The sequence below is a fragment of the Akebia trifoliata genome, unplaced genomic scaffold (assembly GCF_017979445.1).
Source record: "Akebia trifoliata isolate Shusen 1 unplaced genomic scaffold, ASM1797944v1 Contig00378, whole genome shotgun sequence".
NCBI lineage: Eukaryota > Viridiplantae > Streptophyta > Magnoliopsida > Ranunculales > Lardizabalaceae > Akebia > Akebia trifoliata.
The window spans coordinates 52,263-58,207 of record NW_028236996.1 but is presented as its reverse complement, the minus strand read 5'-3'; the positions used below and the strand labels follow the sequence as shown (position 1 = coordinate 58,207).

At 40.7% G+C, this 5,945-nt stretch overlaps 1 non-coding gene across 1 annotated transcript; it reads right to left on the bottom strand.

The window, feature by feature from the left end:
* Positions 1–5,030: 5,030 nt before the first annotated feature.
* LOC147381524 (small nucleolar RNA snoR103) lies at positions 5,031–5,134 on the bottom strand. Its single transcript, XR_015174498.1, has one exon. It is a non-coding gene; the product is annotated as a small nucleolar RNA snoR103 (small nucleolar RNA).
* Positions 5,135–5,945: the final 811 nt, after the last annotated feature.

The window sequence follows — 5,945 nt, the reverse complement described above, 5'->3', positions numbered from 1 at the left end:
TCAGTTTCCACCAAGGGTTAGCTTGGATTTTGCTCAGATGCCGCCAAGGGTTAGCTTGGATTATGCTCAGATGCCGCCGAGGGTTTTCTCGGAACTATGCTCAGATGCCGCCAAGGGTTTTCTTGGAATTATGCTCAGATGCCGCCGAGGGTTTTCTCGGAATTATGCTCAGATACCGCCGAGGGTTTTCTTGGAATTATGCTCAGATGCCGCCGAGGGTTTTCTCGGAATTATGCTCAGATGCCGCCAAGGGTTTTCTTGGAATTATGCTCAGATGCCGCCGAGGGTTTTCTCGGAATTATGCCCAGATGCCGCCAAGGGTTTTCTTGGAATTATGCTCAGATGCCGCCGAGGGTTTTCTCGGAACTATGCTCAGATGCCGCCGAGGGTTTTCTCGGAACTATGCTTAGATGCCGCCAAGGGTTTTCTTGGAATTATGCTCAGATGCCGCCGAGGGTTTTCTCGGAACTATGCTCAAATACCGCCGAGGATTTTCTCGGAATTATGCTCAGATACCGGCAAGGGTTTTCTTGGAATTATGCTCAGATGCCGCCGAGGGTTTTCTCGGAATTATGCTCAGATGCCGCCAAGGGTTTTCTTGGAATTATGCTCAGATGCCGCCGAGGGTTTTCTCGGAATTATGCATAGATGCCGCCGAGGGTTTTCTTGGAATTATGCCTAGATGCCGCCAAGGGTTTTCTTGGAATTATGCTCAGATGCCGCCGGGGTTTTCTCGGAACTGTGCTCAGATGCCGCCGAGGGTTTTCTCGGAACTATGCTCAGATGCCGCCAAGGGTTTTCTTGGAATTATGCTCAGATGCCGCCGAGGGTTTTCTCGGAATTATGCTCAGATACCGCCGAGGGTTTTCTTGGAATTATGCTCAGATGCCGCCAAGGGTTTTCTCGGATTATGCTCAGATGCCGCCAAGGGTTTTCTTGGAATTATGCTCAGATGCCGCCGAGGGTTTTCTCGGAATTATGCCCAGATGCCGCCAAGGGTTTTCTTGAATTATGCTCAGATGCCGCCGAGGGTTTTCTCGGAACTATGCTCAGATGCCGCCGAGGGTTTTCTCGGAACTATGCTTAGATGCCGCCAAGGTTTTTCTTGGAATTATGCTCAGATGCCGCCGAGGGTTTTCTCGGAACTATGCTCAAATACCGCCGAGGATTTTCTCGGAATTATGCTCAGATACCGGCAAGGGTTTTCTTGGAATTATGCTCAGATGCCGCCGAGGGTTTTCTCGGAATTATGCTCAGATGCCGCCAAGGGTTTTCTTGGAATTATGCTCAGATGCCGCCGAGGTTTTTCTCGGAATTATGCCAGATGCCGCCAAGGGTTTTCTTGGAATTATGCTCAGATGCCGCCGAGGGTTTTCTCGGAACTATGCTCAGATGCCGCCGAGGGTTTTCTCGGAACTATGCTTAGATGCCGCCAAGGGTTTTCTTGGAATTATGCTCAGATGCCGCCGAGGGTTTTCTCGGAACTATGCTCAAATACCGCCGAGGATTTTCTCGGAATTATGCTCAGATACCGGCAAGGGTTTTCTTGGAATTATGCTCAGATGCCGCCGAGGGTTTTCTCGGAATTATGCTCAGATGCCGCCAAGGGTTTTCTTGGAATTATGCTCAGATGCCGCCGAGGGTTTTCTCGGAATTATGCATAGATGCCGCCGAGGGTTTTCTTGGAATTATGCCTAGATGCCGCCAAGGGTTTTCTTGGAATTATGCTCAGATGCCGCCGAGGGTTTTCTCGGAACTGTGCTCAGATGCCGCCGAGGGTTTTCTCGGAACTGTGCTCAGATGCCGCCGAGGGTTTTCTTGGAACTATGCTTAGATGCCGCCGAGGGTTTTCTCGGAATTATGCTCAGATGCCGCCGAGGGTTTTCTCGAAATTATGCTCAGATGCCGCCAAGGGCTTTCTTGGAATTATGCTCAGATGCCGCCGAGGGTCTTCTCGGAACTATGCTCAGATGCCGCCGAGGGTTTTCTCGGAACTATGCTCAGATGCTACCAAGGGTTTTCTTGGAATTATGCTCAGTTGCCACCGAGGGCTTTCTCAGAACTATGCTCAGATGTCGCCAAGGGCTTTCTCGGAATTATGCTCAGATACCACCAAGGGTTCTCTTGGAATTATGCTCAGTTTATATTTACTTCATGCTCAGATTTGACTCACTTCCAACTCAAATTCTTTGAAACCTATCTCATATTTTGAGTCCACACACTTGCACAGTTGTTACAACAGTCAAGGAGAATTTTCTAAAATTCAAGGATCTGACACTGCCAATGAGAGCTCGCGCTCAAGGACCTGACATATTTCTAGTTCGGGGAGAGTTTTACGCTCAATGATCCGAATACCCCGTCGAATTGTTAAATCAGGCTGCAAAATGAACTGTCACTAGCTTTAGCATTCGGATATCGCACTATCTACCAAAATAGATTTGCTATCTAGTTTGCTTCAACCCTCTGCCAAAGAGGGGCATCTGTAGACACCCCATTTTTGCATCCGCCTGATTAATCAAGTCGTCAACCCGATCGCAAAGGTTCCCAATGATTGATGTCTATTCCAATGCTTTATTTTGTTACCAGATATGTTTCAGAAATCCGGATGAGGTATCTTGAACTGACAAAACTTAGAAACCACGCTAACTAGGAAAATACGACCCCAGAAACACAGAAATCATCATCTTGCAGACCAAAAAGAAGCTTCACGATAAAAATTACTAAAAATGACCAAATTACCAAAATACCCCTAACATCAAAACAACCTTAGAGCCTACATTACGCTTAGGAAAATCCGTTCAAATACATAAAACGTCAAATTGAAACCAAATAAATCATTTCGCTAATTTTCACAAAATTCGACAAAATTACGAAAATACACCTTATAAAATTCACAACCATTTCACACAAAAAAATTTCATAAATGACAAAAACCAACATTCCCATTGAATTTCTTACGAAAAACTGATTCCAAAACATCCTGAAACATTGAAAAATGACTTAAAACGTAAAAAATCCTCTCCGAGGGTAAAATGGTAATTTCACAATTTTAATAATTAAAATTTTCGAAATTAATAAATAAATCATTAAATAATGTAAAGTGAAACATTAATAAAATTAATTATTAAAATTTAACCAAAAAATTTATCAATCAGGTTTTCAAGCAAAATTGTTGAGGGTTCGCAAGATATTTCTTTAAGGACCCCTCCATTTGGGGTCCAAAGAATTAAAGATATAATAGAGAGGGGTTCTCCAAAAATTTAAAGTCAATCAAGCAAGACTAAAGTCAAGATATTAAAGTCAATCAAATAAGACTAGAGTCAAAATTAAAGTCAATTAAGTAAGACTAGAGTCAAGTATTAAAGTCAATCTCATAAGACTAAAGTCAAAACCCTAATCTAAACTAATCGAGTCAATCTCATAAGACTAAGGTCAAAATCCTAAATCAAAACCCTAATCTAAACTAATCAAGTCAATCTCATAAGACTAAAGTCAAAACCCTAAATTAAAACCCTAAAGACTAAGTCAAAACCCTAATTGAAACCCTAATCAAACCCTAATGCTTCTAAAAACTTTATAAATAGGAGCCTCCACACCCTATGTTCGTATCAAAGAAAAAACCCTAGAAAAAGTAGGTGAAGAAGCCTCCACAACCTCCCCAAAATCCTAATTTTGGAGCCCCAACTCCTTCCCTAACACCCCTACTCCGATTTTAGCCTAAAAAACACCTAGAAACCTTTCAAAAACACCCCAAAAATCCACAACAAATTCAAAGCATCCAGATCCAAGAAGGGGATACCTTACCTCGGAGATCAGAAATCAGATCCGGAGACAGAACAAAGTAAGGAGTACGGTATAAGGAGCTGTTTTCACCAGATCTGAGGGAATAGTACTTTTGCAGATCGAAGGTAAGGTTTTTCATTATTTTTTAATCTAGGTTTTTTCATTAGGGATGTAGTTATATTTGGAATAAGTAGAGACCGGCATTGGCCGGGCGGGGTTGGTGCCTAACACCTTCCAACCCCGTAACATGATCCCCGGATTCAGATTTTCTGTGGTAGATTAGTCTTTATCAATTTTAGAATCAGTTTGGTTCCTAGACCACAATAACTAGGTGGCGACTCCCAAACCTCAAGGGTCAAAAGCGGATCCGCGCACCCCGCGGATCGAGGGCGCTTTCAGTGAGTAAGCGAGAGAGAGAGGTGGAGAAGTTTGCAATTGTAGTAGTGTTTTTTGGCACAAAACTCGTGGTCTAAAAGACCTAGAATTTGGATTTTTTAAATTCGCCGGGTAGGTCCAACAAGTTTGCGATTTTCACATTGGAATGGAGGTGGGAACTCGCAAAATAAAGACTTTAGCGACGGTCAGAATTTGACCGTCACTAAAAGTTGTTGCTTTAGCTTATTTTTCTTGTAGTGATTTCATAAAATGTATAGACCACTCAAGAGAAGAGCCCCTCTACAAGAGAAGGACCACAAGATTATTATATGCATAATTGAGAGAATTTATTGAATACATTGCACACATATTTTAATGAATTGCATGCTTACATAGAAAGACTTAAGGAGAAAAGGATAAAGAGGAAGATTGATATTGAAATAGGCATGCTATAATTTTCTAATTCATCAATCATTTGACAATGGATCCTCGAAGAATGTTTTTTACCCGAACGAGCAAAGCCTATGACCATGTCTATGTCCGATAAAGTTTTAACAATTAAAGTATAAAGGACATAAAAGGATTTGCATCCAAACAATTCCATTGAAAAAAAAAAGAATCATAGTTCTTTTATGCGTAATTTTTTAAATTTCATAATTTTAAACATGTGTTTTCAAGTTTAACATAAAAGGAATAAAATGGAGATTTACATGTCTTGGTCAATACTTGAGTTACTGCAATTATTTTTAAAATAGTGCACTACCTTTGTTACTAGCCACATTATTGAAGTTCAATACTTGATCAATTTGATTCTCTCTACACTTCATTGAAGTTCAATACTTCTATCAATAATAATCTCTAGTTGTGTCTCCAAGTATGTGGGTCCTTTATGGGCACTATAATACTCACCCAATGCCCAACTAAAGTCCAGTAAACCACTATTTTTCCATATTTATAACAGGTGAACATGTCTTGGTCTATATTTTTTGTAAGGATTGGGAACTGAATTAAACTGTGCATGGAATTGTATTTGGATTACCCAGTACAGGTGAGTCGGAAGGCATGATAGGCATTGTACTCGAAATGCCTTAGTTTACCAACTTCAATGTGCCTCAAGTAGATGTTTGGGCATTCGAATTTTGGTACAATTGGTAATGCAAGCTTATGTAACATGGAAAAAAAGAGAGGCTACAAGAACAAATGTGTAGGTGGTCGATACTACATCCACTACGTGAAAACTAGAAAATTTGACAAGTCGAAGCCCATGAATTTTAGAAATAGAATGTCGATTACCTAAGGCTGTCAAATTTTTTATATTCCCCCGATTCGATGATTTAGAGCTATCAAATTTCTTCGATCCTCCATTAATTTGCCGGTTTCAACCCATCGGAAAAAAAAAATTCGACAATGAAAAAATTGACGGAAAAAAAACCCTTGGCCTGTCGAATTTTATGAAATTTGATGGCCTTGGGCTGTCAAATATAGGTTTTTTTCACATTGTGATCGAAATGTTTCACATGTTGAATCCATAAACCCAATGTGTTGATACATACAAACAATTTATATTATATATGTTCAGAAATTCTTGTTAGATTTCATCCAATGTTATGGGTTATAGAAGGAAGAGACTTGTAGTAGCTAGGATTTAATTAATTCATGTTTATGCACTACAACAAAAAATGGAAATTAGGAATGGTTTATAACCGTTCCTAAGACATTTGAAATGGTTACCGTCTTTGATCGAGGTGTCGTTAATGAATTTAAAAGGGTGCAAGGCGTTCTAGATC